Genomic DNA, 7754 nt, shown 5'->3' on the forward strand with positions numbered 1-7754 from the left:
ATATATGCAGTGTATTATTTGTTGAAACTGTACTTTTGATTTGATTTGAAACTGTCTCATTGCTATATGTTTATCAATAAAACTTTGAAAAAAATAAAAATAAATAAAATTAAAAATGATGGCCTCGGGGCCGGGGAGATGGCTCAGTAGAATAAGCGCCTGCCTGGCAAGCTCAAGGGCCTGAGTTCAATCCCCGGTTCCGAGAAAAAAAAAAAAAAACCGATGGCCTCAGTTGGTACCAAAATCAGCAATGACCAAGGCTCTGTGGGAGGGACCTCAGGGATTCTCCAACGCCCAGGGTCATGAGGCCTGCTTGGGCCCAGCTCCAGGCCACTAGCAAAGCTGAGAGAATTGTAAGTACCAGGAGTGGGGAGTGTTCACTACTTCCCAGAACTTACAAGCACCCTGCTAAATTCAGGACAGCAAACCCTCTCTAGGCAGCCAATCTATAATGACCCGCCAGCTGGTCTCACCTGTCACCTGACTCAGGAGCTTGCTGGAGCCAGCACACAGACCCATGGTTGGGGTGGTGGGAGGTCAAGGTCTGCCCCCTGCAGGACACAGCACCTGCTCAATACCCTGGACAGAGGGGCAGGGCTGGAATGGCCAGCCAGATGTGCCCGCCAACACAGTACCTTTGAGGGGTCCGTCCATGGCCCATCCTGGGACCAGGACAGGAACACCATCTCCTTCCACAGCAGGACGCAAACCAGAAAGTGAGCACTGACCTCACTTACCTCTCCTCCAGTGCAGCTGACCTCTGCGTTAGAACCCAGGCCTCCAGGCCCCTCCCTCACCCTGGGAGCTCTGAAGCTCAACAGCCTTCAAGGAGAAGCCAGAAAAGCCGGCCTACCTCTCCTGGGCCCCTCCCCTCCGCTATCCAACAGTCCCCCTTGGCCCCTGTGACAAGTACCGATGGAGCCCTCTGGAACCTTGAGAGGTCCTAGGGATGTGCTGATGAGAGATTGTGGGGTGTTCAGGCCAGAGAGGGGTCCAGGTTAAGGGATTTGGGTCCCATCCCATGTTCCCTCTCAACTCTCCCAGCCCTGACACAGTGCTCCTACTCCAGGGACTCAGGGTCTGCCCTATACCATAGTCCCCAGGGAAGAAGACACGAGAGCCTGGCTGAGACATCCCGTGCTCCGGCAACAGCTCTGCCTCTGGACAGCCTGGGTGAGGACCCGCCGCCGCCCTGACCCCTTCAGCTTCTGCAGCTCCCAGGGCATCTGTTTGCATTTTATGCCAAGCCAGACCCCTTACGCACCCAAGGAAAGTAGGGTGGGGTGGGCTCTTTCCCTCTTTTGCTTTCCTGGGGAGGGGTGAGGGGGCAGATTGTGAATTAGATTTTGAAATTTCCATCACACCTTGACCCACAGAAATGCTGCTTTACTGATCACCCAAGCGTGGGGGCTCTCATCTGGGGTGATCGGATTCCCCAAGGGACATCTGGTGACATCTCCACCTGCTGCATCGACAGCGTGAGGGCGGGGCACCCCTGACACCCATTAGCCAGAGGCCAAACACCCAGGCAAAGCCAGGATCCTTCAGAGAACCCTAATCTGAGGGCATCTGGTCAGGTCCCTGAGGATCTAGATGGACACCAGCCGCCTAATGCAGGGTAGCATTACAGTTCTCAGTCACAGGGACACAAAGACCAAAGTCACTGCCACAAGTTGCTGTGGCAGATAAGTACAGGGATACAAGCATCTGAGAAAACTGCAGTACACTTGTGCTGTCACCCCCTCGACTGCGGGGCACAGACCGCCCCTGTGTCTCTCTCCGTCTCCACCACCTGGCCCAGTATGGGAGTGGGGGAGGGGCAAGCGGGCCACAGAGCCGAGGGACCCCACCCGGTGGCCCTCTGCACCCTCAGCACCCAGCCCTGCCTCTGACAACGACAAGCTGCGGTGTCACCATCTCTTACGCCCGTGAATTAACAACGAGTCCATGTTGGGCCTCATGGCACACGGTTATAATCCAGCAGTCTGGAGGCAGAGGCAGGAGGGTCGCAAGTTCAAGCCAGGCCTGGGTAGTTTAATGACTTACAGAGACCTTATCTAAAAATATTCTTTTAAATAAAAGGGCTGGCTGGTGAGACAGCTCAGTGGACGAAGCGCCTGCTTAGGCAAGTGCAGGGATGTGGGTTGGATCCCCAGCACCGCATGCCACGCCAGCCCCACCAGCCCCACCCCTGGGCACACTGAGCCAGCCATGGAGACCGAGTGTGGAGGCACATGCCTATAATCCCAGCGCTGGGGAGGCTGAAAATAGGAGGATCACTATGAGTCTGAGCTGCGGAGTGAGACCCTGTACCAAGTACATAAAAAATAATAAATAAATAAATAAATAAATAAATAAATAAATGGGCTGGAGATAGGGCTGTGTGAAACCCCTGGGTGTCACAACTATGTCAAAGCTAAAGACTACCCTGGTCCTAAGGCTGGTCTAGCACGTGTCCCACTGACAAGGTCTGCTGTCACAGGCATGAAAAGGCAGGAACAGCCCCCCACCTAGCAGGGAAAGGGGATCTGAGGAAGCAGCAGCAGCAGCTGTGCGCACACACACACACACACACACACACACACACGCACACACACGAGCATGCCCTCAGGGGACACTCAGGCTGAGGAGCCCGTTCCATCAGCGCCACTCCTAGGAACACTGAACAAAGGCACAGGCAACTCCTCTGCAGCACCTGGCACCTGCAGCCAAGTAAGCGCAGCAGGGGCTAGGCAGGGGCAGAGGGGGCTGCAGCGGTCAGGCTTGTCCCCTAGAACTCACATGCCCAAGCCCAGCCCCAAGCGATGGTGTTTGGAAGTGGTGCCTTGGGGAGGTGACAGGTTAGGAAGGAGATTAGTGCCTTATCAAAGTGGCCCCCGAGAACGGACATGTACCTTCCACCAGGGGAAGACACAGCCCCAAGGAGCCATCTACAAGGAGCAGGCCCTCGTGGGTATCCAATCTACAGCACTTGCCCGGGGATTTCTCAGCTCCAGAACAGGGGGAATAAATACCTGTGCCGGCCTAGCAGGCAGCTTCCACAGCCCACAGGGCTCCAACAGCTTCTGATGGGAGTCGGCCTGATCTGCTCTCGCTCCTTCTCATCGCTCTGACCTCACCAAGGTCCCCTCATTCAGGACAAAAGCAGGAGAAACCCAGGGCCCTGGATGCATGGGGAACAAAGGGTTGCCCGACACCACAGAGGAACAGCTGCCAAAATCAATGCCACCCCAGCGTCATGTGCTCCTTGCTCACGGACTGCCCAGCACTCGTCCAGCCTTTTCTGCCTATAATTACTTTAATCCCTGGGACAGAGACTACTGTCATCCTCCTCCTACAGATTAGAATGCAGAGGCACATGGAAATGAAGAAAACTCACAAACCAGGCTGGCCCTGCCCCGGGGGCGTGCTGAGTCCACAAATGAGACTGGGCGTGGCGGCACCCGCCTATAATCCCAGCATTTGGAAAGCTAAAAACAGGAGGATCACTGAGTCTGATCTATGTGGTGAGACCCTGTAGACCCTGTACTAAATACATTAGAAAGAAAAAAAAAAGAAAGAGAGAGAGAGAGAGAGAGAGAGAGAGAGAGAGAGAGAGAGAGAGAGAGAGAAGAAATCAAGAAAAATGTTTGGGCTGGGGAGATAGCTCAGCAGAATAAGCGTTTGCCTGGCAAGCACAAGGTCCTGAGTCCAATCCCTGGAAAAAAAAAAAAAAAAACCACTTTTTTTTGGCAGGGAACTTCATCTTTTTGTTTTTTTGTTTGTATTGAGACAGGGTTTTGATTTATAGTGCAGGCTGGTCTTCTTCAACCCACTATCCAGCCCAGGCTGGCCTCCAACTCAAGGCAATCCTCCTGTCTCAGCCTCCCAAGTGCTAGGATCAAAAGCATGTGACAGGCCCAGCGAGGTGGAGAAAACTGCTCACAGTCAGTAAGTAGAGGACTGAGATTTGAACCCAGGTGCTGTGCCTCTGGCCCCTACAGCAGACCCGAGTGTGAAACCTCGGTGGCCCTGGGCCCCCACTCAGCCGGGCCTAGGACCGAGGACCCCCACGGGAGCTGGCAAGGAAGCAGCTCTGTGGGCAGCACGTGGGGGCAGGGGGACAGGGACCAGAGCAGGGCTCCAGGCCAAGGGCTCTTCCCAGTGACCCCCAGCGAGTGTCCCAGCTGCAGTGCCTCTGGAAGCACCCGCAGTGCATTCTGGTCCCATCCAGCTGCCCCTGGAGAGGCACCCAAGGCCCCACCATGTCAGCTGCTGCCTGAGCTTGTGTCCCACCTACCACAGCCAAAGCTTCTGCTGATGTTGATGGGGACCCTCCTACTGGTCCCCTTCTCTCCTGCCCCCTCGGGTTAGAACCCAAGGCGCTCTCCTGGCCCTCAAGGGCTCTGGTGCATTTGGCACACACACACAAGACGCTCTGGGTAGAAGGAAGGTCCCACAGAGGCTGCAGTCCAGCCTGGCAGGCAGAACCAGTGCACAACCCCGAGGCCCTCCTGTGAGTCGGGATCAGGCGGTGCAGACGCCCAGCCCGGCTGCGGCCTCACTCCCCAAGCCCCGGGTGGCTCATCTATAACAGAGGTGGAATGCTGCTCCTGACACCCGGCTGAGCAACACGCCCCTTTGGTCACTCCACCCAGGGTCACCACAGCCCCCCAACACATCCCGCTCTGGGGCTGAGTGGCTGCCCATATTTTCACACTGAATTGGCTCCTTTGGCGGGAGGCCACTGTCCCCCAGGAGAAAGGCCACGTCCGCCTCCATCGCCTGGGGACCTCATCTCATCTCCTGGGGCTTTTCAAAAACAGGCTCCTAAACAGGACACCCCCAAACATCCCACCCTTCTTGCTTCAATCCCAAGAGTTCAGGAGTAAGCTCTCAGTGCCCACCGTGCCCCAGGCACAGCACCAGGCTGAGTTGCCTCCCTGCAATGGCTGGGGTACACACTGGGACACAGTGGCCTCATTCACTCACACAGGACCTGACCCAGGCACCAGTCCGGTCCCTCCAGAAGCAGCTCAGTCTGCTAACAAGTATGAACCCAAGGACGAGAGTCCACCACAAACCCCAGCTACTGCACTCCATCACCAGCTGGGAATAAAATGCTCGTTGGTGCCTTTGAGCCTCTCCTCCTCCCTGGAACTGGGCGAGGCGTGAGCATGAACCCCCATACAAGCTCACAACATTGCAGGTCCCCACTGATGCCCCCAATCCTGGAAGAGAGCACCTGAGTCTATTCGCTGCTCGACCCACGAAGCTGAGCACCACACCTGTCACCTAGAGGGTCTTACCTAAGGGTCTGCAGGATGGAGTCCAAGAAAGACAGCCACAATCAGAGAGATAGTGACTTGCCCAAGGCCACAAGGGAGGAGAGTGAGCCGACTGGCCTTGGCCCAGGTCACCCTTGGACCCCTTTCCCACTGGACCACGTGGGGTCTGACAGCCATCTGCCAGGGTCTACCCAAGGCCAGGTTTGCAGTCCCTCTGGGCCCCAAGGAAGGAGAGATGAGAGCGCAGGAGGCCATATTAGGGAAAAACAGCAGAAAGGAAGGCAGAAAGTGCCCTGGCGGGGGCCAGGCATCTGGCCATGAGTCATGTGCCCCAGAATACTCTGTTGGTAGCCTGCCCTAGGCCAGGCCAGAGAGGCCAGGGAGCTGGACAGCCCGGGGACCCACCCAGCCACTGCAGGATGGCATGGGCCTTGGGCTGGGATGGCCTGGCCCTGCCACCAGCTCCCCCCCGGGCTGGACAGTGCCTCTGGAAGTACCCACAGGGCATTCTGGTCCCATCCAGCTGCCCCTGGAGAGGCACCCAAGGCCCCACCATGTCAGCTGCTGCCTGAGCCTGTGTCCCACCTACCATGGCCAAGGTTTCTGCTGATGTTGGTGGGGACCCTGCTACTGGTCCCCTTCTCTCCTGCCCCCTCAGGTTAGAACCCAAGGCGCTCTCCTGGCCCTCAAGGGCTCTGGTGCATTTGGCACACACACAAGACGCTCTGGGGAGAGGGAAGGTCCCGTAGAGGCTGCAGTCTAGCCTGTGGCTCCAGGGCTTCCAACGCCCTCTCAGCAGGCAGGAGGAGGACACACCGAAAACTGGGGGTGCTGCCTGGAGCCTCCGACTGCAGAGCCGCCGGGGCAGCACCAAGACAGAGCTGGTAGCTTCCTCTCTCCCAGCCAACATGGTCCCCCTCTCGCCTATGCCCCAGCATGGAGGTGACACCGCTTTCCATCCCATCTCAGGCTGCCCGCACCCCAGTGAAGCGGCCTCACTCTCCCCTCAGCTGTAGAGGGGACCTGCGCAGGGCAGGCGACTCCCTAAGGACCAACACTCCCCAGGTCCTGTCTGCTTTGTCTTACAAGGTGTCTAAGGCGGGGCTTCCTACTCCCAGCTTTCTGAGGCACACCAGCCTAGTAGATGAAGGACCACCCCCAGCTCACACAGCTAGCTAGATCAGGATTGGAACTCGGGTGCTGCAGGCCCAGCCTGAGAGCTCATTTCCACGGTGTCGGCGCCCACAGGACAGGAGGGCAGCTCCACCCTGGGGTCCCCACTGTTCTTCATGCGTGGTCTTCCTGACATGCCTGCCTGCTGGGCCATGTGAGTGCTCCCACATCCCAGCCAGGGACCCCCCACACCAGCCTGACTCCTCTTTATAAACATGCAAAGAACGTGAAACCCTGGCACAGGGGAGCCACAGAGCAAACCTGAGAGCCCGCTGACACCCACAGCACCCCAGGGTGGCCCAAACAGAGCAAGGGGACAACTGGGACCAGGTCAGAAAAGCAGGAACTCTGCAGGGAGACACCACCCAGCTGCAGCCACAGGGTCACCCTCACTGCCTCCGGCCTTCTCAACACTGGCCACCGGGTAGGAGTGGGGTAGAAATGCTATTCCCAGCGAGGAGTAAGTGCCCTTCCTCCCTGGGGGTGACTGCTCATCCGGCCAGCAGGCTCAGAGCCCAGCAGGTCTCCAGGCAGCCAGTGTGGAACGGGCTGGCATCTGGAGACAGGTTGGTGGGGTTAATATTTACCTACCCATGGCCCAAATCTTGTAGGGCATCAGAAAAAACCTGAGTCACCAGCCCTGAGAATTCAAGTCAGGCAGAAACACACAAAGGGGGGAGGGACAGGCTTCTTAGGGCACCAGGCGCCTCTGACTGGAGCAGGACAGTCCCCTCCCCCACTGTCCCTGCAGACCGAAAGGCCCCCACTAAGCCTCCACCCTGTTTCAGCTGCAGCAGAGGCAACAGTCAAGGCATTGCTCCAAGGCTTTTGCAAGCACAACTTTCTTAATCATTCCAACAACTGTATGAGGTGGGGCCGCTACTATTGCCAAACTGAGAAACTGAAAGGAAATACAGCAAGACCCCCACGGTGACCTGCCACAGCTAAGACCCTCCCTTGGCCCAGACGCTGGTCCTTACCTCTTCTGCCTGGGACACTCCCACCCACAGGTGGAGCCTCTACACAAGCTGGGTCCAGGATGTCCTCCACGCTGACCACAGGGACAGCCTGCCACTTGCCCCTTTGAGCACCTAATGCAGGATTAGAATCACCTGCTTTGATTTCTGGCTTCTCCACTAGATTCTGAGTTCCTTGAAGGCAGGAACAATGCCTTTCATTGCTGCCTCTCTGGTGGCCACAGTAATTAGTTCTCAGTACACCAGAGAGTCCGGAGATGATTGGATGGATGGAAGCGTGGGAGACCAGAGGGGAGGATGGACAGATGGATCGATGGATGGATGGGAGAGTGGATGA

At 57.1% G+C, this 7754-nt stretch overlaps 1 protein-coding gene across 5 annotated transcripts in view; it reads right to left on the reverse strand.

The window, feature by feature from the left end:
* Arhgef10l (Rho guanine nucleotide exchange factor 10 like) overlaps positions 1-7754 on the reverse strand; it is a 136753-nt gene that overhangs the window by 96417 nt on the left and 32582 nt on the right. The window contains exon 1 of one of the 5 annotated variants that reach the window (XM_023722458.1): positions 5289-5309. The exons of the other annotated variants lie outside the window; for them this stretch is intronic. The gene's annotated coding sequence lies outside the window, so the exon portion shown is untranslated. Of the gene's footprint in view, positions 1-5288; positions 5310-7754 lie in introns of those variants that run through there. 5 annotated transcript variants of the gene reach the window in all.

This window comes from Octodon degus, unplaced genomic scaffold, assembly GCF_000260255.1.
Source record: "Octodon degus isolate 3935 unplaced genomic scaffold, OctDeg1.0 scaffold00092, whole genome shotgun sequence".
NCBI lineage: Eukaryota > Metazoa > Chordata > Mammalia > Rodentia > Octodontidae > Octodon > Octodon degus.